Source organism: Cervus elaphus, chromosome 22, assembly GCF_910594005.1.
Source record: "Cervus elaphus chromosome 22, mCerEla1.1, whole genome shotgun sequence".
NCBI classification, from domain to species: domain Eukaryota; kingdom Metazoa; phylum Chordata; class Mammalia; order Artiodactyla; family Cervidae; genus Cervus; species Cervus elaphus.
The window spans coordinates 42,952,809-42,975,988 of NC_057836.1; the positions used below are offsets into that span (position 1 = coordinate 42,952,809).

Consider the following 23,180-nt stretch of genomic DNA (forward strand, 5'->3'; position numbering starts at 1 on the left):
TCACAACTCAGTTAACCCAGCTTGGGGCTGGGGGAGGCACCTTGACTCAAATTCTTCCAAGACTGTACATGGTAGTGGGGAGAGAGGAACTTGGGAGGCTGGTGGGAAGGGGGAGAGATGCTGGGTTCCCAGAACAAAAAATCCTTAATGTTCATTTTATGACTTTTTAAAAAAACTTTGTGACTTTTTAATGAGAATCATTTATGTTAAGGGCCCTGCACAGTGCCTGGCTCTGAGTGAGCCCCATACAAGCTAGCTACTATGAGAGAGGTGTCAGCGTGAGAAATAATTTGGGGGAGGACACATGTGAGAATGAATAATAATAGGATTTGATGTGTGCTGTCATTAAAACTTGCACAGACTGTTCTGGGAGCCAGTGGAGGAAGTACCTTGGTCAGCTTAGCTCAGGGGTGGTCAGGGAAGGCTTCACTGAGGAGGCAGACTTTGAGCAATACCCGATGACTGACTAGAACTGGACTGGTGGGGAAGGAATAGGAAAGTAGGAAAATCTTCCAAGTTGAGGGAACAGTATGCTCAAAAGCACAAAGGTGTGAAGAGGTGAGAGATTCATGGTATGTTCTGGAAAGAGCAGGCACTGTTATCTGGGATCCAGAGCATGTGTAGGATGATACAAGATGATGCTGGAAAGGTAAGTAAGGGCTTGATGGCTGAGGGTCTTATTTGGGCAAGGCAGGAAGTTTGGATTTTATTCCTTAGCAGGGAGGGTGTCTCATTCATCTCTGTGTCTGCAGACATCACCCAAGGCAGACATCACCAATCGATCATGATACTGTCTGCAAAGGAAGCACCCAGGTAGCTGCTGTCAATCACTTGGCATCATCATGAAAAAAGGAACACACTTCATCCTTGCATGGGCTACTGGAGAGTTGAAACAGGTGGGTGATGAGGGAGGTTGTTGCAGGTGTTCAAGTGAGAGATGGTAAGTCCTAACCTAGGACAAGGACCATGGGGATGGATTTGTTGCTGCCTGCATTTGTCTCAACCTCACCTGTCCAGCTAGAGATTGCAAGCAGTGGATCCATCTCTACCCCCAGGCCCGGTCAGGGAACTCAGGGTCCTGTGTGTGTGTGTGTGTGTGTGTGTGTGTTAGCTCTGTCTGGGCTCCATTGTAGGGAGAAAGGTGTTGTACTTCTGGACCTGTGCTAACCCACAGGGTTTGCCACTAGCCACATATGGCTATTTAAATCTAAATTAATAAAATAAACATTTTAAATGCAGTTCCTGAGTCCCACTAGCCACAATTTCAAGCACTCAATAGCCACCTGTGGTTAGTGGTTACTGTATTGGATGATGCAGATATATAACCTTTCCACTGCCACAGAAAGTTCTATTGGATAGCGCTGGTCTAGAGAAAGCTTAGTTGGGTGTCCAGATCATGTGAACCACCCTAGTTAGCCTAGGTCAATTCCATCTTCTACCTGGTGGCAGTGACTAAGTCAAGAGCCTGAAAGTCTTGCCAATTTATGTCTGCCTGCTAAGGAAAAAACCTCCGAAGGGAGAATCTTAGAATGGACTCAGAGCTTAAAGTAATCTCAGAGCTAATCCACCAGACTTGGAGGTTCCAAGGGGAAGGGAGTGCCCTCGTGGTGACTCCCAGCACTGTGCAGGAGACAGGGCTGCTTCTGTTACTCTCATATCACAAAGGAGGAAACTGAGGCTCAGAGGGGCTTCCCAGGGGGCGCTGGTGGTAAAGGACCTGCCTGACATTGCAGGAGACCTAAGAGACATGGGTTCGATCCCTCGGTGGGGAAGATCCTCTGGAGGAAGACATGGCAACCCGTTTCAGTATTCTTGCCTGGAGAATCCCATGGACAGAGGGGCCTGGTGGGCTACAGTCCATAGGCTCTCACAGTCAGACAACGACCAAAGCCACTTGGCACACACGGGGGCACGAGGCTCAGAGAGGGGTGTGCCTTGTCCTTTGGCAGAGGACTAGGAAAGTCACGCAAACTGAACCAGAACAGGCTGTTTTGCTGCCTCGTATTCCTTGGAATTATTGCTGAGGTTCTTGGGCCGCAGCAGAATTGGTGGACCTCCTCCAGCGCCCGCCTCTGGCAGGCCTCTGCACCGCAGAGCCTCAGCCATGGGGTAGATTGGGGGAGCTTTCTGCTGTTGCTCCCTAGATCCACCAGAGGGCGCAGAAGCTGTTGTGCGTCCACCCGAGGTGGGCGGTGCGGCGCGCGAGTCCTTCCTTCTAGCAAGGACTCTGGGCTGGGACCCTGCTTCTCGCCGGCCCTGTGCAGGGCCATATGGCCCATGTGGTCCCTGACCTCTAGGAGAGCTCAGTTTAGAGGGTAGAGACAACGTAATGGCTTCTTTGGGTCTGCAGCAAGGGGCCTTGAAGGGTGGGTAGGAGTGTGCCAGCCAGCTTGGAGTGCAGTTGTGGAGGGCAGAAGTGGGATGCCCAACAGTTTGCTCCTACTTGGAGAAACCGTGACCTCGGTGGCCTAATTCTCAGAGCTTGTCTGCCTTCCTTGCCTCATCCTGGACCTGCTTTTCGGTTCTCAGTTGACACAATGGAGGAATTTCTGAACAGATTCTTTATGCTCTAGTAACACCTAAACTCCGAGGAGTTCCTGGCACACAACAGGTGATCTCATGCCCCTGTGCCTTTGCATATGATGTTCCCACAGTCTGGGACATCCTCCCCCACCTTCTTCAGTTGACCAACTCCTACTCATCCGTTGATTCAGCTCAGGCAATGGCTTTTTCCAGAGAGTCTCTTCCATTCCTGGCCTGGATGAGATGCTTCTTCTGGGAGTTTCTGCAGCCCGTTTTGCTGTGCACGACTTGAGGACTGGCATTGGCACATACGGCCCCATAAAAGTGATTGAGACGCATAAGGCCTGTCCCGAGCAGGGCTTCAGCCAGTAGGTTTGCGGGCCCCAGGGGCTGAGAATGGGCCTGTTTCTTTCTGCACGGGAGGGACATAAGCCAAGTTTTCTCACTGGGTGCTTGTGTGCCCAAGTTGTGTGTGTGTGTGTGTATAGGGTGGGGGTTATAGGCCCCGCATGCCAGAGCTTCTTTCTGCATCTCCTCTCTCCGTGTTTATGCGGGGGACGGTGGCTAGGGAGAGGTTAGGGCTCGAAGGCCTTAGGAAGCATCTCTGGGCTGCAGCAGAGCCCAGTGCGCCCCTGGCCATACTTCGCGAGGGCTGGGGAAAGGTAGTGAGCGCCGCGCAGAGTCCTGGCCCAAGGACAGGGAGACCTGGAGTCTCGTAGCACTGTCCCTGCTACCAAGCTGGCTGCTGACCTTGGGGGATTCCCTGCGCTCCTCAAGCCTCAGTTGTCTTGCCTGTAAAATGGGGACGCAGCAGCCACACTCCTCCAATTGCCAGGGATTGAGCACAGGACCGACGATCGGGAATGGGTGTGAGGGGGCTCCACTGCTGGGGAGGGGGGAGTCCAGGGGCTGCAGGCGTCTTCGGGCGGGCGCTGGGGGGCGCCGCGCACCTAGGGAGGCTCGCCCCGCCGTAAGTTTGCCTCCAGCTGTTGAATGCGCCGGGGGCGGTGGTGGGACCGGGTCCCCGCAGGGTCAGCGGGGCCGGGGGCCAGGGCGTGCTCAGGACTTAGCCGTCTGCTGGGCCGCGGCTGGCAGCTGCGGAGCCCGGCGCGGCCCCCGCCCGGCGGGCGTGTGTCTGTGAGCGTGCGTGTGTCCGCGGCGGCATCGAGCCTGGAGAGGGGGCGGGAGGGGTCTCGCTGCGGCGAGGCCTGCGGAGGGCGCGGGCGCGGGCGGCGAGGGCGGCGGACAGCCCGCGGCCGCGGCCCCTGACGCACGCTGCGCTCCAGCCCCCTCCCGGGAGCGGGCCCCGGCGAGGCAGAGGCGCGAGGCGGGCGGCGGGGGCTGCGCGCACCCGGCGGCAGCTCACAGACACACCGGCCGCGCCACAGACACACGCCACACACCGAGCCCGCCGGGCGCCGAGCGCATCGCCCCGCGCCCGCACTCGCACTCGCCCTCACACTCCTGCGCAGGCCCCGCAGCCGGCGCGATCGGAGGCGGTGCTCGGCCCGGAGCCCGGCAGGGGCCGGAGGTGAGTGAATTCCTTCGGATCCGAGCGCCCGCGGCCGGCCCAGACGGTGGGAGTGGGCGCTGGGGCCGGAGGACACCCGCTCCGGCATGGGGGTGGGGCTTGGAGGAGGACCCAGCCGGGGGAGGATGAGACGGGGAAAGCCACCCCCGGCGCCTTCTGGGTCCGGGGATCCCCGTGAGACGCTCCCCGCCTCGGGGGAGGACCACCCTGTGCGGGACTGGGGGTGGTGGACGGAGGCGGGGTGGGAGGACGAGGAGGACGGTCGGGGAGGTGAGCAGTTTCGGGGCTGGTGCAGAGGTTTGATGGTGGACGGTCGTGCCAGCCAGCACCAAGGCGCGCCTCTTTGCCCCCATCTTTGCGATTCGGGGGCCCTCGCACCCCTCTTTCAGGGAGTGGTGCGGGGGTCAAGGAATTCATCTTCTAGCTGGTAAGGGGGAGTTGATTGGTGCTGGATGACAGCTGAGGTGGGGGGGTGGGAGCTAGGGTGGGGCTTTACTCCCCTTCCCCGCAGGAGGGCGATGGTTTGGTAAGAGGACCAGCTTTGGGGAGTGGGGGCTCTCAGGGGGTGGGGACCTTTGCAAAGGCTTTGCCCCTTCCTCTGGTGGTGCTGGTGTGGGGCAAGCAGCAAGGCAGCAGAAATCGGCAGACTGCAGCTCTGGCAGGGCCAGGGCCAATGCTGGTGTGTGTGTGTGTGTGTGTGTGTGTGTGTTCCAGCAACTGGCAGAAGAGGGGGGCAGGGGGTGGGTGTGTTGGTTGGTAAGATGATGTGTACACGTGGGGAAGGATGTGTGTTCTGTGTGCGCACACAAGGCTGTGTGCAGAGGTGGACTCCGCTCTGTCTGTACACACACACACACACACACACTCTCTCTCTCTCTCTGTGGTCCAGCAGAATATTTGGAGGGGAGAGGCTGTGTGTTTGTCTACGTGTGCGCTGGGGGAGCTTGTGTCCAGGATGGAGGCGGCCAGATTGTGGTGTGTCAGGCGTGCCCAAGGAGGGAGATGACTGGGATGGTGGTGCTGACCCTTGCTGGGTTCAGCTCCGGAGAAACGTGGTACGTGGTACTTGAAGGCACTTTCTGCAGCTCTGGGCTCCCTGCTATGTCCCTTCCACCTGGACCCCTCCCACCCCAGTGCCTGCCTTTGGAGGACACTTGGATCCCCTTGCTGAGACACAGGTGTTGGACAGGAGAGTGTGTGTGTGTGTGTCTGGGCTGCGGCTGTTGCTGTCAGCAGGCCAGGCTGTCGGAGGAGAGAAGGGGGGAGGAGGGGGTGCTGGCAGCACCTGGAGGGATGTGGTGGAAGCTGCCTGCCCCAGGCTACCAGATTTAGTTACGGAGGGACATTTTCATCTGGGGAGCGGCCTGGGGGGAGAGTATTTGCATGTGTCTATGTGTGTGTGCTTGGCTTACACACCTGTTCTCAGAGCCTGTGGGCACCTGTGGGACGTGTCATGTCTAGGCCATCAGCAGGGCATGTGGGTCCACATATATGTGTAAACATGTGTCTGGGGAGAGTAAGGTCTGTGCCTGCACGCACGCGCGCACACACACACACACACACACACACACAGATGCTGTCTGTAAATGCCCGTCCTGAGTGAGCTGTGTACACCAGTGGGAACTCTGGGCCATCGAACCCGGGGCAGGAAGGAAGCAGAGTAACTGAAGGGGGTCTCAGGGGGGTGTGTTTGTGTGACGTCAGTGAGGATCTCTGGGTGTGACGTCAGCTCCAGGTTGCCAGTGACGTCACTGGGACAGTGGTGTGAGAGGTCACCCCCAAGGACCAGGATGATGTCAGTGGGCAGGTGAGGGAGGTGTCACCGTGAGGGTGTGTGGTTCCGCGGGGTCACATCCCTGTGTTTTGAGAGGTGAGAAGGGGAGAGGGGTGGAGCTTTGGAGTGAGCAGCCCTTCCCAAGAAGCCCCATTTCCTGAGTGGATGTAGGACCCATTTCCACAAGGCCTGCCCCATCAATGGCACATCTCTGCTGCCTCTCCCTACCCATTTCCCCTCTCTCCCCTCTGCCTGGCACCCCACCAGTCCCTGCTCTCCACCCCATCCCAGTCAGGCCGCACAGACCTTTAGGTGAGTGTGTTCTGGTGGGTGAACGTGTGTGTGTGTGTGTGCGCGCATGTAAGTGCAGGTGACAACAGAAAACAGTCACAGCGAGGGAGCCAGAGACCTTTGGTTCTCACTCCATGTTGCGGGTCTGTGTTTTGTGATATAGACATTCCCGTCATCTCTCTGGGCCTCCAGTTCTCATCTGTCAGCTGGGAGATGGTCAGGGACTTGAGGGGGGAATTACAGGAGACAGTGAGCTTCCGGGGGGCCAGATGTCCAGCACATGGTAGAAGTGAGCCCCATCCCTTGGCCCTCTGTCTCCCCCCGCCCCACCTAGAGCAGCTGTTCCCCTGTTTTGCTTTAAGTCGAACTTTGTCAAGAGCTTTCTTTTCTCTCCTTGAATCCTCATGGCAGTCCTGTGAGGCTGGCAGGCTGGCTATTGTGTGGCCATTTGACAGATGAGCAAACTGAGGTCCAGAGAGTAAAGTAAGCTATTGTTGTTTCATTCCTCAGTGAGAACTCCCCTGCTGGTGGGTGTGGGGAGACCCCCATTTGATGGGCAGTGCACCTGCATTTAACAGAGGGACAGGGAGCTCTCTGCAGTGGGGCGAGGAGTGGGAAGTGTCAGGGTGAGGAGCCCAAGGCCGGGAGCTCAGTGGCGGAGGTAGAGGCCTCCTGACTCCAGTCCAGCGCCTGCTTGTTCTGGCGCCCCAGGAGATTCTGAGGTGGCCCGACTGATAGGAGCTGCTGCATCCAGCGCCAAGCCTCCTGTAGTGGGGTCGGCCTGGGGTGCTCATCGGGGGCTCTGAGCCTGCTCCCCAGGCTGGTTCCCTGTCCCCTGAGGTCTGGCGGGATGCCTGCTGTGGACGCAGTCCTCGTTCCAGGGACAGCTCTGCTGTGTCCTGGCCGTGTGTGACGCAGGGATCAGCCTCCCCGTCTGTCTCCGAGGTGGTGGCTGCTTGCCTCCCAGGCTTACTGCTGAGCGGGAGAGAGTGGCACCTCCTCGGGCAGTCGGGATGGTACCCATCATAGCTTCTCTCACCACTTCAGCTCCAGTGCCCCCAAGCTGGGCCCTCCATCCTGCCACCCCCCGCCCATGTCCCCCGCTTCAAAACTGCTGTGACAGCGCGCTGTGCAGACCCGACAGCCAGGAAGCAGATTGCCTTGAACCCCAAGTCTCCTTAACAAGTCAGGCCTCTTTGGGGAAAGCTTTAATAGTCCAGGTTAACTCAGTCCTCTGCCTCCCGCTGTCCCAGCCCAATCCTCTATTAAATTTACCTTCTCCTGGCTCAGTGAGCGCCTGGGGCAGAGGCACTGTCACTAGTACTGGGGATGGTGTCTGGGAGGGTTGGAGTAATAGAATCCCCTCCTTCCCACCACCCCTAGCTCTGCAGATAGCCCCCAGGGAGGCCCTAAAGAGCCCCTGAGGACTGGGGAGCCACCTGAGCAAGCTTACACCTGGGGTGCCAGGGGAAGGGCGCTGGCTGCATGGTACTGCTGACAGCAATAATTATAGTGATAATAATAATGATATTAGCTGATATTCATCGAGCCTGTACTGAGAGCCAGCCCTGGTGGGAAGCTCTTTATAGGCATACTCGTTGTTTAATCCCACTAAGCCTTCTGCAGCACAGCTGTTATTATTCCTCATTTCCCAGACAAGAAACAGACAGGTTACTGACCAGCCCTGGGCCACACAGCAGCAGAACCAGGACTGGAAGACCCATGAGTGTACTCTTTGCATTGTTAACCATTAACTGATAAAGCCTTTTGCTAGGGGACCCGGGGCATCTCGGGGTTCCCCTCTCTCTGAGGGACCCCTCAGGGACTCACTTTGCTTGTCTGGAAATTGGGGCAGTGACCCTGCTGTAGGGAATCAGTGGGTGTGGCTGCAGGGACAGAAGCGCAGTGAGGCTCCTGGGTCTCAGCCCCTGCGCCCCCTCCCTCTGTATTGACCTGTGACATTCTGGAAGGCAGATCCTTGCTCCCAGATTCTCCCACAGTGCCTAGCACAGTGCTTGGCGCACAGTGGGTGCTCCCTAGGGGCTCCCCTGGGTAATGGAGGGGATGCTGCTCTAGGATCACCATCTTCCTCAGGCCTGAGGCTGTCGAAGCCTCAGCGGGGCCCCCTGGACCACTCCTCCTCCCTCTGTCTGACTTGTGGAAGAGCAGGAGCTCAGGGTCCCCTTTCTGCCTCTTTGTCTCCTTGATGTGTATCCCGGGAAAGAGAATTCACTTCCAGAAGGTTCTGTCTCTCAATGTACAGGGCGGGTAGTGGTACTGAATTCCTAACTCGGGTTGGTTACATAAGGGAATGACAAGCATGTAGCATTGTGTCTGGCACATAGTAGGTGTCAATTAGATGATTTCCCTCCCCCTTCCCATCTGTCTCCTTTATTCATTCCTGGTTCCCTGGAATGGGGCTTGGGGTGTGTGTGTGTGTGTGTGTGTGTGTGTGTCCAGCCTTCTCTCTTTTCAGCTTGTAGTTTCATTCCCTGAAATGCACAGAAATTGTTTTCTAGAGCCAGGCTAGGGGAGCCCGAGGAAGCATGAGAAGAACCTGGGAGCAGCATACCTCCCAGCTGGAGTGTATAGAGGGGCTGGGAGGGGAGCAGGGCATGTTTTTGTGCATGTGTCTGTGTGTGTGTATGTACACTGGTCACCACCTCTCTTGGGCAAGCAGGGAGCCATTCCCAAGGGCCCAGCCTCAAGGCTGACTCAGTTTCCCTCCTTGGCCTGTCTCTATTGCCTCTCTTCCCCTACAGTTCTCCTTGGATCTGGGGGAAGACACAGGCTGTGGGGTCAGCCTGCCTGCCATCCTCCCTTCCCTGCCCTTGTCATTACCTGGGGCGGGTGGGGGGGAGGTCTCCTGTCTGCCTCTCTCACAGTGTCAGCTCCAAACAGGCAGAGACTAGCATGCCCTCAAAAGGTACTTGTTGAACAGCTTTCTTTCATCTACCAGCAACTGAGAATGGGCTGATGTATTTTGTATTCAGTTCACATGCACACACATACACACTATTACAAGGATGTCTCCCTCAGGTATAACTGCTGTGTCTGGGACTCAGACAGGAACCCCCAGAGATGAGTTCCTGTCCTGAGGAGACACAAGACACCTGGATTGTCTGTCAGGCGCCTGGCATGGGGCCTGCACACAGTAGGGCTTGCTTGATGGGCGGTCCCTGTTAGTCTGTGACCTGGCAGACCAGGGACTGGTGCTGAGCAGGCCTTGGAAGCAGAGCCAGAGAGGGGATGGCTTCCGCTTTGGGCACTGCAGAGTCCCCAGGATTGCACGCCCGCTACGAGCCAGGCTCAGGGCAAAACACTGTCTATTATCTTGTTTAATTTTGGCTGGAGGATTGTGGAAGAGGTCCAGCTGGCCTCTAGGGTGGGGGCATGCCAGGTGGAGACCATGTGAGCTGAGGTCTGGAGGTAGGAAAGCCCGGAGTGGAATTTGGGACAATGAGTCTGGACATGAAGTTTGGGGATCAACCACACAACAACCTAAATAACCCTAAAATCAGAGCTAAGAAATCCAGCATTATCCTTTCTGTCAGAAAGGATCAGAGTCTGTGGGTACTTACTTAGATGCAGATCCTCAGGCCCTGCTGGCAGAGAGTAGGGTCAATGGGGAGCCCAGGAACCTGCATTTTTAGTGCATTTCCAGAAGATGAACTCACCCTGTTTGCAGAGTGGATGGCAGCTGAGGAGGCTGCTGCCTATTCCAGGGGATCTTCCGGACTCTCCAACGCAATCTGGTAGGCATCAAAGCCATATCCGATTTACAAAGTGGGCCTGAACACAGAGGAGCTAGGCGCCCTCCCTTGGGTGACACAACATTAAGATCCAGGCCCATACTGACTAACACTGACTAATAACCTTCGTGCTCACCGACTGCTGTTGTAAGCCTGCTCAAGGAGTCCTTCGTCAAACCCTCAGAACGACCCTCTGCATCCCCGCTGTTGCACAGAGAGATGGAGGCAGAGTGTGGGTCACGGTTCACGGCCTCACTGCTGGTAAAGGCCTGAAGTGCGGTGGGGTGGGGAGGAAGTGAGGCTGGAGCGGGCCTGCCCCAGCATCTTGGAAGGAGCGATGCCCTCCCGTCTCCCCGCCTTTGGTGCGAGGACGCGGGTGGAGCTGAGCCTGCGGCTGTGCCTGTGAGCAGGGGCCAGAGGCGGGGGTGGAGTGCGGAGCGGAGCTGCCGGGAGGAGGAGGGCGGAGAGCCAGGAAGGCGTCCCGGAGGAGGCGGCGACGCAGAGTCGCGTAGCGGCGGCCCGAGGCGGTTCATCCGGTGGGCACTCTGGCCGAGGCAGGTCCTGGGTCTGGCGGGAGGCGGGGTGTCTCCGCCCAGGGGGCGAGTCCCCAGGCTGGCCCACGCGGTGTACCCAGACCCCCTACTGGGCACTTGAGCGGCGGCTGGGCCGGAGCCGGAGCAGCTGGAGGGGCGGGGGAGGAGGACGGAGCGGGGGAGGAGGACGGCGGGGAGAGGAAAGCCCCCACGGCCTGCGCCCCCCCTCCGCCGCCAGTGCGGCAGCCGGGACCCCGCGGGGTCCCATCCCGGCCGCCCGCCGCTTTGCGGAGCCCCAGCCCCGCGCCGCCGGCCCGGCCGGGTTGGCCGGGTTTCCGCCTTACTTTCCTGTGCTTAGAATTTGCAGCCGCATCTCCCGGCGCTCGAAGCCAATTTCACGGCCTCTGGGCTCGGCGCGGTGCGCGCGATCGTAAACCGGCCCGCGCCCACGGAAAGGGGGCCGAGGAGGACCCGCCGAGGCCCCGTGTTTTCGATGGGGTGTGTGGGTCAGGTGGGTGTGGGCCGGCTGCGGTGCGCCTCCGTGAACTGCCCTGGGAGAGATGGGCGGGGATGCAGGCGTGTTCATGCGTGTGCAGAGTGGCCCCCCAGTGTGAGCAACTTGGGGATGCACGTATGTGTTGGCCTGTGTGTGCCTACGGGGGCCCCTGTAGGCTTGTTCGTTTGGGTGTGTATGGGGTATGGTCCGCAGTGAGCAGGGGCTGGTGTGTTTCTGTGGGTGTGTTGACCTGTGTCTGTGCAGGGACTCAGGTGTGTTGGCACATGTGCCAGTCACCAAGTTAGGGCAGACGCCCCCGTGTCTGGATTCTGTGGGCAGCTGGGTCCAGTACCTCAGGGTCTGTGTGTACACGTGTGTCTGCGGGAGAGTGAAATTCTGGGGGGTTGGTTGCTGTCTGGGTGTAACCCATGGGTGCTGGTGTGTGTGTGAGGTTGTAGTGTGTAGCCCATCCCTACAGGGTGCGTCCCATCCCTGTTGGCCACTGGGTGCAGGGGCAAGTGTGAGCCCGGTGGCTAGGGGGAGAGTGTCCCTCCGGACCTGGAGCTGGAGCTAGCTGGCTGCTTCCTTATCCGCTCCGGCTGGGGCTGGTGGATTTGAGGCATCGCGGGGACGGGGCGGCGGGGGGGGGGGGGGGGGGGGGGGGGGGGCAGTTGGCCGAGTGTGTGTTTCTGTTTCATTGCTGCCGCTGGCTGTCAGCACGCGGTGGGTCTACAATATGTTTGTGAATGGCCGTGTCGAGGGGGCCGAGGTGTGAGCCCCTGCCTGCGGGGGAGGGCCGGGAGTACCATCTGGGCTGATGAGGTGTGAGGCCAGGCAGAGAGGGGCCTCCGCGGGACGGGGTGAGTTGTATGCATGTGCACGTGTGCGCGCAGATGGAGGGCAGATTCGGCATGTCTGCCAGGGGGTTTGTGAGTCTCTGCAGGTGGAGGTCAGGCAGGTACGTTGCTCTAAGGGTGTGTGAGCAGTGGGGCAGAGACACCACAGCCGGCAGAGCACAGGTGGGGGCCACCGGTGGGTGCCGGTCCTCGCAAAGTTCCGAACAAGAGATGTGCTGGGGGTAGGGGAGCGGTGCTTCTTCCCTGCAGTAGAGAGGAAGAGGCCCAGCTGTAGAAGGGGGCGGGCCCAGTCAGTGTTGGGGTGACTAAGAAGAGGGTGGTGTGGTTGGAGGGGTGTGCGTGGGTACCGGCCATCAGGTCAGTGCGGGGTGCGTGTGGCCATCCCCACTTGGGTGTGTGTCTGTGATGGGGAGTGAGGTGCGGGGCTGGGACCATGATTTGGAAGGACCCTCCAGGCTGTGGGCCCAGCCAGGAGTGAAGGACATGGGAAGGGATGAGGTGGGTGAGAATGGGGGCCCTTCAGCTCCCAGAAAATCTCTCCCATCTGTTGTTTGCACCTCCTGCCCAGGGGCCATGGAGAGATTGGAAGAAGCCTTGTGGCCCCCGCCCCTCCCCTCCTCTCACCCCTGCACCTTGTGGGGTAGGGTGGGGAGTCCCCATCCCTCCGTCTGGGTCTCGAGCCCCTTCCCCTCCCTGTCTCTGCCCCGTCATCTTTCTGTCTCCATCTCTCTGCTCTCATCGCCCCATCTCTCTGCCTCCATCTCTCTCCATCTCTGCCTCCATCTCCTTCCACTCCTTCCCTCCCTCTTCTCACACTGATATTCATTTGTGGTATATTCGGTTGCCATGGGAAACCTAAGAAAGAAGTGAGTGTACCCTTCAAGACTTCAGCATTTTTCCCTCCTCCCTCCCTCCTGCTGTCCCCCCCTCCTCTCCTCTCCCTCCCTCCCCTTTCTCCCCTTGCCTCCTCCTCCTCCTCCTCACAGAAGGAGAGGACTTGGGTGAGGAGCTGCCGCCGCACCTGAGACCCCACTGCTGCCTCTGCCGCTGCTGTTACCGTGGGGACCTGCCTGAGACCAGGCCAGGGACAGAGCTTCGCTGGTCAGAGGGGCTCCTTCCGCCTGCAGAGATCTGGTAAGGACAGGGTCCTTCTCACGGTGTGTGAGTGTGTGGCTGTGTGTGATCACGGCTCACATGACCTGGCCTTGAAAACCCGTGATGTAGCCTGGCCTCTGCCTCCTATTCCCTTGCCCCTGCCCCCAGCTGCAGGCACCCCCAACTCTGCTCCTCCCCAGCTTCCCTTCCACAGGGCCTGCGAGGCAGCTGGCAGAACGCAGGCCTTGGAGGGGCTGGGGCAGCCCACTGGGGAGGGGCGGGGAGGAAGCCCCTGCTGGCTCAGAGACCCCACTCCTGCCCTGTAACCCAGCTGAGAGCCTGAGCTGGGCCTGCCTGAGCCCCAGAGCCCCGGGGGCATCTGTGGCCCAGCTGGGGGTGGAAGGACTGGTTTCCAGGGGATGGCCTGGGAGAGCATGGCCTCTTCTGCCTCAGGTGGGGGCCTTTCCATGTGGGGTGGATTGAGGGGCTGGGAGTGAGCTGGGAGCAGAGAAGCACTGGCAGCATCAGAACTAGGCCGCATCCAGTGTCATTGAACTTGGAAGGAGGCAGGAGAGCAGTCTGACACTAGGAGGCCACAGGCAGGGCAGCCGGCAGGAGCTGCCCCAGCTGGGGCTGGTGGCGGCCCGGAGAGGAGAGGCCAAGGCTGTCACTGTCACCGTGGCTCTGCTGGTGGTGGCCACGTGGAGGGAGTTGTTGTCCAGGCGGGGCGCTGAGTGACGGTGGTTGCCGTGGCAAGGGAGCTGCCTCTGTGGCATTGTGGTCTCCATGGAGAGAGGAGACAGAGGGAGGAGGCTGGCTGTCTGGGCCTGGTGTTGGTGGTTGCTAAGGAGAGGGAGATGTTGTCTCTAAGATGCGGTGGTCCCCATGTGGAGGGGCTGTGGCTGGGCAAGGTGTTGGGGTTCCCCAGGGGAGGGCTGGTGTTGGGTGCTCTGGAGGGGGCTTGTGGAGGGAGGGAGTAGGGGTGGTGGGTGCTCCATGGAGGACCAGAGGAGGGGACGATGGGGGAGGGGCTGCTGCTTTGGTCTTGGTGTTGCTGGCACAGGCTGAAGGAGGGCTCTTTGGTGGGGGCAGTGAGGCACACTGGGTGAGTCTGAGCTGTGCTCTCCGCTCCCGTTGTTCACCCTGCCCTGTCCAGACCAGCCTGGGGCCCCAGTGCACCCCTGGCATCCCTTCTCCCATGGCCTCCTCTTGCCCAGGCCTCCTGCGCACTTCATGGCCAAGTGCTCCTGCCTCTGCTCCTTGAGCCCTCTCCCTCTTCAGGGCCTCACTCATCCTTCATCTGGACACGTCCTCCCTCCTTGTCCCCAGATGACTTTGTCCCTACCCTTCATGTTTGCTGAGCTCTGGGAAGCCCAGCACTGATGCTTGCCTTTGAGGTATCAGAGAGGGGAAGAGACTCGCCCAAGGTCACACAGCACAGATGCCCTGAAACTGGGGTTTGATCCTGGCTGCCTGCCTCCCCAAAGGTCCAACTTTTCAGGCCTAACTCCTTCATCCAGAGCCTCCCCACCCCATTCAGAGTTGTCTCTCTTCCCTCAGTCCCCAGATATTCTCCAGAAGCACACATTCCATTTTAATGTCACTAGGAGGCAACATGGAAGAGCACAGAGTTTAAATCCTGACTCTGTTGCTTACGGCTGTTTGAGTCTGTGCCTCAGTTTCCCCTTCTGTAAGATGGAGATGATGCTTCTGCCTCTCAGGGTTGCTGTCACCTGAGATAACTTCTGGGATGTCCTGGTTCCTGGCATGCAGCAGACTCTCAGAAAGTAGTAGCTACCACCATTATCGTAATTCCTTTAAAAAGAATGACTTTAAAATGGTTTTCTTACTTGCCTGGGGTGGACAGGGTGACTTCTCACCAGAGATCTGCCTCATTCTGTCCTTCTCTGTGCTTGTTGAGCAACGGAGGTGCTGACCTGACATCAAGGAAGCAGGAGGCGGGGCCTGGTTGTCAAGTCAGGATGGAAGCTGACTCCCTGTCTGGTGCTCCCTGTGAGGTGCTCCCTGCCTGCTCGCTCCAGGGGCCTGGGCGTACACTTTAGTCTTGTGGGCATTGTACCCCTAGCTGTGCTGGGGTACCGCAGCCCCTTGGCTTCCTCCCCAGGGCCCAGGGTTCTGAGCCAGCTCAGCCACCCCTGGCTGGTGGTACCCTGGAAGTATCAGGGGAAGGCTGTCCTGTTAACCTCTTGGCACCACCAGAGGACAAGCCAGGCAAGGGACCGAAAAGGATATACAAAGAAGGACATCTGAGGGGTCTGGGAAGTGACCAGTGGGATGTCTTTCCAGTGCCAGAGATCTGAGTTCAGATCCTGCCTCTGCCACTGTCTAGGTGGGCCTGGCAACTTTTCTCTGCCTTTCTGGGCCTCAGTTTCTTCATCTGTGTAATGGGCATAGTTAGAATTGCTAGATCACCTTGACGATGTGAGGCAGGGGAATGAAGTTAAAACCTACAGGGAGGTGTTTCCTGAAGTGGCAGCTGCTCTTTCTAGAACCTGTCAGCCTTCTTCACCTTTCAGACTGAGTTGGGTAAGAGGGGAGGGAGTGGTCCTGGGTGGCTCCAAATGACAGAAGTGGGCCCAACCAGGTACAGACCTTTGTTAGTCACAAGAGACTTTGTAACAGTCAGAGCTGTCTTCGGATGGGGTGGAGGAGGAACCGAGCGCTCTAAGTGCAGTGAGACCACAGAAGACTGGCAGGGGCAAGAGCTGAGGATTACAAGACCCAGGTTCATGTCCTAATGTTGCCCTTTATGGGCTGTGGGATCTTGAGAGCCTCAGTTTCCCCACCTGCAAGATGGGAGGAATAATAATGGAACAAGGGTTCTGTTAAATGAGTTCAGATATGTGGAAGAGATCTAGGAGTCCCTTGAATCCACACGGCATCTCATTTTCCAGAAGCAGAAAGAAAGCAAGGTTCAAGAAGCTTAAGGGGTTCATAGCAGTAATACTGAAACCTGCTGTCTACCAATGTTCTGCTTCGTGCCAGGCATTTTCCCACATGCTCCGGGTCTCATTGAATTCCCTGGCCTTTGCACTTGCTGTTCCTTCTACAGGAGTGACTGTTCCTTCTATGCCCACTGCTGCTCCTCAGGCTTGTGGTATGGCCGTGTCCTGTTCTGGCTCATTGTCGACTCCTCAGGAAGCTCTCCCTAACCCCTACCACTCTGTTCATTGTTCTGGTTCTTTCTCTCTGTTTCCTTATAACCCCTAATGCAGCCTATGCTATTTTGTTTATTTGTTTATTATCCATGGGGCTTCTCCAATGGCTCAGCAGTAAAAGAATCCTCCTGCAGTGCAGGAGACGCAGGAGATGTGAGTTCAATCCCTGGGTCTGGAAGAACCCCTGAAGGAAGGCAGTATTCTGGCTTGAAAAATCCCATGGATAGAGAAGCCTGGCAGTCCAAAGGGTCGTAGAGTCTGATGTGACTGAGCTACTGAGCACTTATTATCTGCCCTCCTACTGTCTTAGAGTATCAGCTCCATGAAGGTAGGAGCTTTTTCTGTCTTGTTCCCTGCTCTGTCCTTAGGGCCTTGAATGGGGCCTGGCACATAGTAGACGTTCAATAAATACATGATGGCAGCATGGATGGGTAGCCTGCCGGCTACCTGGAGGGTCATCTCATCAGCCCCATTTTACACAGGAAAGTGGCTCTAGGGAAGGTTGGTAGTTGCCCATGGACACACAACTGGAAGTAGGTAGCAGACCTGGCACTTGACCCCAGATTGGGCTGATTCTGGATCAAGTCCTTTTCCTGCCATACCACACCTCCTTGCTGTGGGGAGCTTTGCATTTTAGGCTATAGAGTTTAGACTTTACTCCGAACACAGAGGCAGAATCACAGAAAGGCCTTTAAGTAGGGAAGACTCCTGCTGGAAGGAAAAGATTTTGGTAGTCAGAATTGTCAAAAGAGATCAGGTCAGCTGCCCGCTAGCTGTATGGCCTTAGGCAAATTAATCACTTTGTATCTCAGTTTACTTGTCCATAAAATGGGGATACTATCTTGGCTGATCTCAGCTGGCTTCTGGGAGGCAGTGGGCTTTGAGCTTTGGTTTGCAGACTTGCCTCCATGGTCCCCTCCTCAGGGTGGGAAAACAGCATCTGCTGAATCACCCCAGTCCCCGGAGGCCCCACTGTCAGCCCTTGAGGGGTTTGAGGTTTTGAGTTCTGAACAGGGGACTTTTTCTGTGCCTGGGACAGGCCATTTTCTGCCCTAGCAGGCTGGTCTCTCTAGTCCCACTCCACCCCTACTGCCCTTAGAAAAAGAGAGAGAAGATCAGAGAGGAGAGAGAAGGTTTTAATTGAGCACCTACTATGCGCCAGGGCCATTCCTGTATGTATCCCCTTTCACAGTCGCAGCAGCACCTGCCGAGCAGGTTTGTTATACCCATTTTCCAAATGCCCAGACTCAGGCTTGGGGAAGTCGTCCACAGGACAAGAGCAGGGATTTGAACCTAGGTTCGGAGGAGGGGAACCTCCCTCTGTGTTGGAGGAGGGGAGAGAGTGATGAAAGTGTCTGGGGTGGGTCTGCTCTGGGGTTCCCTGGGGAGGGCTGTTGGTCTCAGCCCTCCAGGATGGGAGCTTAGAGTGGCTCTGATTTCAGAGTCTGGACCTCAAGGGGTTGTGGATGGGCAGACCGCTCCCACCAACCCAACTCCCCCCCACCGAGTGCTGGCAGCCTCATTTACCCCGAGAATAGATCTAGCCTTGTGTGTGGTTATCCCAGTGTCTCACTCAAGACCCCATTTGTTTGGGGAGGAGAAAGGGGGGTCTGTGGTACCCAACAGAGGTGGGATTCATGGACAAGACAGGGGAGGGGGTAGCCTGCCTGGTACGGGCCAGGCCTGAACGAGTGCCAGGAGGGAGTGAGAGGAGGGGGCGTGGGCGTGGTCTGAGGTCCTGCTTGGGGCAGAGCCTTGGGCCGGGGGCTCTGTGAATGGAGGTGCAGGAGGAGGGGGTGGGAGTCCCACTCTCATGACTCCTGGTCTAAGGGAAGGAGAGTGTGGTGGCCCTGTCCTCTGGGAGCCTCAGGTCTTAGGGGAGGCGGGGAGAGGCCAAGCCACCAGGATCCTTGTCTGAGGGAGACACAGCCTGACTCCCAGGAGACCCAGTCTGAGGGTGGAAGCACTGTGGGTGTTTCTGGAACCATCTGCTTTCTGAGTGCAGGAAGAGAGGATGGTCCAACTGAGTAGAGTCTCCCTGAATTCTGGGAAGACTTCCTGGAAGAGGTGGTCCCTGAGGACTGAGAAGGGGTTGGATTCAAGGCGGGGCCTACAAGAGGGCCTGTTTTGTGGTTGGAAGCAAGGCCTGGTGGGTTAGGTCCTGATTCTGAGTGGTCATGTGTGCCTGAGTCTCAGTTTGCTTGTCTGTGAAATGGGGACACTGCTGGACTCCTGGAGGGGATGGAATGAAATGGGGCTGGAGGGAGGAGCACAGAGTAGGCCCACAGGGCTGTTGGGAGTTGCGCAAAGAGTTCCAGAAGCTGCCAAAAGCCCATTCCCCCACCCTCTGCCTCCACCCATGGTCACAGCTCCGCTAACCCGGCTTCAATCTTTACAGGCATAAGAGGGAGGGCAGAGTCTAGGCTGAGCACTTAGGTGGAGACAGGGCTCCTTCCTGCCTCTGACTTACTGTGTGACTCTGCCTGGTCCCTCACTCTTTCTGGACCTCGAGGGTAGAGTTGGGGCCAGCCAAGGACCCTGAGCATCCTAGTAGGAGACAGATCACAGAAAGGGGTTGGCAGAGCTGAGCAGGTACCCCAGGCCATGGTGGCTCAGGGGCCCTGGAGCTCAGCAGAGCCTGGGGGAGCAAGGCCTTTCTTGCATTTGCCAGACACTCTGGGGTTCTGGCTTAGGGACAGCAGGTCAGAACAGAGAAACTTCTGGTGCTGTAAAAGGGGGTGACACAGTGGTCAAGCATGTGGGTTCAGGTTTTGGGTCTCCCCCCGATTCTACCCATAAGTGCCTCAGTATTCTCACCTATAGAATGGAAATAAATATAGTAACCACCTCATAAGGCTGATGCTATAAAGTGCTTAGCCCTGTGCCTGGCATACAGTGATACTCAATAAATGCTAACTCTGCTTCTTGGGTTTCCTGGGAACAGGCAGGCAAGGGCTTCACAGCCATTCCAGCCACCACCTTTCAGGCTGTTGAGGACAGGCGGTGGCTTGTGGAATCCCAAAGCCTGGGATGCCAGGGCAGGAAATGTGGGGGTGTCTGCCACTGGGGCTCCTCCCACTCTCCCCAGTGCCTGCCGAGCAAGATGCTGTGGAAAGAGATAATGAGTTTTGGAGTAGGCAGCGTGGGTTCCATCGCAGCTCATTCATCCGCTTGCTGGCTGCCTGGCTCTGGGCGGATCATTTTCTGAACCTTAGTGTCTTCATCTGTAAAATGGGATCAAAGGCTTTTATGAGGATTAAAAGGCAGTACCCATCCAGTCCTATGCCAACGCTGTTGATACCTACTGCCTCCCATCCTCCTCCTCCTCTTCCGCTTACTGATTTGGTGCTGAGGTTGCTGGCAGGTGAGGGGCTTTGGAAATGGAATTCCCATCTTAGTTGAGATGGCAGCTGACCCAGAAATTCTGTCCTGGACTCGGGAAGGAGCTTGAGGTGGGAGCTGTCCTTGGAGACAATCTGAGTCTCCAAGGCAGCTGCAGATGCTGAGGACCCTGGGAACGTTGGGAGGTGGGATTTGATGGGAAATCAGGACCCTGGAACTCTGGAGGTTTCCATCGAGAGCTTCTGTATGAACACCTGCACCCACGGGCTGGCTGATGACCACAGAGGTACTGGCCCAGGGTCACCCTGCCCTGAGTGGCCGGGCTTGAAGGTAGAACGTGGTCTGGCAACTTCTAGCTTGGGCACTTTCATTTTCCATGGCACCTCTGGGCCAGGCTGAAATGACTGCAGGTGGAACAGGGTCACCCAGGGCCTGGGCTGAACTTTCTTAGCTCGGCCTCTCTCTGCTCTTCAGCATCTGCCCACCCTCTGCCCTGTACCAACCCCCAACAGCCTGACCCTCCCTGTCTGTTTGGGGCAGCCTTTGTATCCTTCCCTCAGCCACCTGAGGGAGATGGATGGACTAGAGCCGGGTGTGTGTGGGTGTGAGCACACACGCCCGGAGTGGTTTCATGTGTTTGCAGTGTGTTGGAGTGTGTGCATGCAAAAGGGCATGTGAGTGTGTGCACCCTCTTTCTGACTAGGGGCCTGGCACATGCTCTGGGACAGCTGCTGCCCCCGCATCACTGGGGGCCTTGCCATGTTTCCGGGCACCTACAGACACTTGAACACCAGCCTTTTGCCTGTGGGGTTCAACTTGCCATCTCTACTCAGGAGGCCGTGACTGCGTGCTCCAGGCATCTCCCCTCAGGCACAGCGGGACCCATCCCGATCCACCTTGGCCTGGGGTCCCCTCACATGGCTGTCCATGTTATGGGTGACTGGGTCAATTACAGTTTTTCCACTTTCACTAATAGTGCATGACTTCAGATCCTCACCTCTCTCACCCAGCTAGCTGCCCTGTGACAGCCGGCTTCCCTGTGCCCTCGTTTGTGGGGATCTGCTGCCAGGGCTGAGTATGGCCGGCTGTGCTCCACTGTGGACTGAGGGTTTTAGGCAGGACCCCCATTCTGAATGGGTTTCCTTCCTGTGGGGCCCACCGGAGCCTGGGGAGCAGTGGGGTGTGGGGGTCCCAAGCCAGGAAGTCCCCGGCTGTCCCCAGAGCAGGATGCCCGGATCAAGATGGCTGTAGCAGTGCTGGGGGCCAAGCCATCCCTTGCCATCCCCACCTGCTGGGTCCCAGGACCAAGAGCAGCTGCTTTATGACCTGGCTGGGCAGGTCCCCTGCGTAGCCACAAGAGTGCCTGAAGCCTGTGGGAGCTGGGGCAGGGGCAGGTGGGTGAATTCCAGCCCCCAGAAGGAGGAGATTCGGGAGGTGGGGACAGGGTCCAGAAGCTTGGCCCCCAAGCTGCACTCTCATCCCCAGGGGCCTGAGTCTGGTCAGTCCCAGAACTTCTTTGTTCTCTTGCCTGAGCTGGAGACACCTCAGTGCTGTCAGGAGAGAGCTGGGCCCAGGGTTTGAGTGTCGGCTCTACCCCAACCCTCAGTGGGACCCAATCCTCAGGCTGCCCATGGAATCAAAGCGAGTCATTTATTCCTTTTATTTAACAACATCCATATAACATTTGGAGCTTCCCAGGTAGCACTAGTGGTAAAGAACCCGTTTGCAGGTTCTCATGCAGGAGACAGAAGAGATGCGGGTTTGATCCCTGGGTTGGGGAGATCCCTTGGAGGAGGAAATGGCAACCCACCCCAGTATTCTTGCCTGGGAAATCTCATGGACAGAGGAACTTGGTGGGCTACAGTCCATGGGACCGCAGAGTCGGACAGGACTGAGTGACTGCGCACACACATTTACCTTGTGCGGGCACTGTTTGAAGAACTTTATAGAAGTTAAAAACTCACAACAATCCAGCAAAATACCATTATCCCCATTTTACAGATGGGGAAATCAAGGCCCCAAGAGGTTAAGGCTTCTGCCCATGGTCACACAGGGAGTCAATGGTGCGACTGGGATTTGAGCCTGGGCCATCTGGCTTCTGGGGCTGTCCCAACTGCTTTGCTGTGTTGCATGCCATGGTAGTCTGTAGAGGGTAGTGCTTGAACTGACTCCTAGGCCAGCCTGGTCCCCTGGTCTGAGCATTGGCAGTGGTCCAGGAAGGTGGTCTTGGCATCCCGTAGTTGTGGCAACTTGGGATCAGGCCAGATTTGAGTGTCTAGTGTATCATTTACTGAGTAAGGCACTTGCCCTAGCCGAGCCTCAGTTGCCCCATATGTAAAACAGGGTAACAGTATCTACTTGGCAGGGCTGTTATGAGGATTTGATACAATGTGCTGTGGGGGGTACTCAGCATGTGGTAGCAGCTGTGATGGCCCCATGACAGGGTGAGAGGGAGGCAGCTTAAGGGGTGCCCTGTGCCAGGAGAGGGGAGTGTGTGCCCTTGGGAGCCTGTGATTAGGAGAGGATGGGTCTGAAGGGATGTACTGCCCGTCCCTCTCATCACTGGGGCCACCTCCCACCTGGTGCAGCCGGCCCGCCCGGGGCTGGGACACACACAGACACACCCACTGTGGAGAAACAATGGCGCGTCCTCTCCTGTGAGGGCTGGGGTGAACCCTGGAGACCCTCTGGTCCTGCTCCCTCGTTGTTGCAAATGGGAAACTGAGGCCCAGAACAGAGAAGGGATTTGTACTGGGGCCCACAGACAGTTCAGATTATCTGAAGTCATTGCTGAGCAGGGCCTTTTCTAAGGAATGCAGCAGCATCCCTTCCCACAGTAGCCCTGTCCTGGCCACACTGGTTCTCATTCTGCAGGGTCTATGCCCTGCAGGGGATTTTTCTCCAGCCTGCGCTCTGTGGATCTGCTTACATCTGACTCCCCGGCTTGTCCACCACAGCAGGAGCCCTGAGCACAGGACCTTGTCACAGCTGAGCCTGTATCCCGAGCACAGAGCCTGGTGCATACACAGTAGATGCTCAGTAAACAATGGGTGAGAAAGAAGTGACCTTAGGAGTGATCCCTCCAGCACTGTCTCCTGGGAGAGTCTGAATTTCAGCGGGGGGTGGAGAGTTGCCCAGGGCCAAGCTGGAAACTGCAGCCAGGCCTCCTGGCTCCCATCCTGAGCCCTCTGTGCATTCGTAAACAGATGCAACACACACACACACACACACACACACACACCAAAATGCACACATACTCTATGCCATGATTCAAAAGCTTCACGCTGATCATTGCTCAATTTTCTAGCTTTTTAGCTTTAAAGTGTCCATCTGTCCATCTCTCTGCCAAGGCCATGGGCTGGACACCTACTGAGGCACCTGCTCTGGGGCCTCTCCCAGAGCCTGAGGCTGTCCCAGGAAGGGGCAGGGGTCCTGGAAGGGGGCCCTGGGAAGGTGTGATCTGTCCAAGTGACACCCCCCCCCCGACAAGGTACATTCCCTGCTGTGAACCCAGTGAGTTCTCTGTGTCCCCTTCTTCCAGCCCCACCTTGAAGGCCCACCTGCCCAAGTCTTCTGGTCCCCGCACCCCAACACTGAAGCTGTCTTAGGTTTGGGGGAAGGGGTATCATTCCTGGGGACCAGACTACCCCTGCCTCCCCCGGGGAAGTCTGCCCTAATGCCCGGGAGGATGGTAATTAGTATGAGGCAGGCTGATTAGCTCAGAAATTAAGTCTTTGTTTTCTTCACTCCCCAGTTTCCCTAATTGAGCAGATGCAGAGCGGGGGAGGGGGAGGGACTGCGGGGTTG

General features: G+C 57.5%; 1 protein-coding gene across 9 annotated transcripts in view; it reads left to right on the forward strand.

The window, feature by feature from the left end:
- Positions 1-3,691: 3,691 nt before the first annotated feature.
- ELFN2 (extracellular leucine rich repeat and fibronectin type III domain containing 2) overlaps positions 3,692-23,180 on the forward strand; it is a 56,482-nt gene continuing 36,993 nt past the window's right edge. For 2 of the 9 annotated variants that reach the window (XR_006336709.1, XM_043882011.1), the window contains exons 1-2: positions 3,692-4,054; positions 12,744-12,891. The gene's annotated coding sequence lies outside the window, so the exon portion shown is untranslated. Of the gene's footprint in view, positions 4,055-4,347; positions 4,482-4,857; positions 5,110-9,943; positions 10,408-10,704; positions 10,916-12,743; positions 12,892-23,180 lie in introns of those variants that run through there. The other 7 variants (XM_043882013.1, XM_043882014.1, XM_043882012.1 and 4 more) reach the window with 7 other exon arrangements.